Genomic DNA, 771 nt, shown 5'->3' with positions numbered 1-771 from the left:
CTTCCGGGTCGCGCGCCGGAAGTGCTGAAGGGCGTGTGTTCGGCGGGTGCCCGGCGTAGCAGGAGGCCTGTTCCCGTTCCCGGAAGCCGGAACCTCGGACTCAGAGTCCGATCATTTGTGCCACTGCGGACCCAGGACCAATACTCTCCCCCGACCTCGAGCTCCGGCCTTGGACCCCAAGACTCTTAACTTCAGGACAAACGTAGGCCTCCTTTCCCGTCTAACTCAAGCACTTTCTTTCTGGCCACTGGCTGGGATTATGCATGCAGGGAAGTGTCTTTAGCCCCATTTCCGGCTGGAAGCTGAAGAAACCATCAAATGAATGTAGTGTAAGTGTGTGTAACTGATGTCTTCCTTTGGGTTTCTCTTCTATATTTAAGAACTGGCCCTAGCTAGTTTGGCTCAATGGATAGAGCGTCAGCCAGCAGACTGAAAGATCCCAGGTTGGGTTCCAGCCAAGGGCACGTGCCTGGGTTGTAGGCTCAATCCCCAGTAGGGGTGTGCAGGAGGCAGCCGGTCAATGATTCTCTGTCATCATTGATGTTTCTATCACCCTCTCCCTCTCTAAAATCAATAAAATATATATATATATTTTTTAAAAGAACTGGAAGAAAACTCTGTCCTTCCTCCACTACCACCATGACAACCAAGAAGAGGGGAGGAAAGGGATATTAAACACAAAATCTGGATTTCCTGCATCTAGGGAGAAATCAACACTGGCCACATGAGTCCCACCTTCCTACATGGCATACCTCCCAGTGCTGATGAGCA

The sequence above is a fragment of the Pipistrellus hanaki genome, assembly GCF_964339955.1.
Source record: "Pipistrellus hanaki genome assembly, chromosome: 12".
Lineage (NCBI taxonomy): Eukaryota > Metazoa > Chordata > Mammalia > Chiroptera > Vespertilionidae > Pipistrellus > Pipistrellus hanaki.
The sequence above is the reverse complement of the archived record's forward strand: the minus strand, read 5'-3'. Positions refer to the sequence as shown.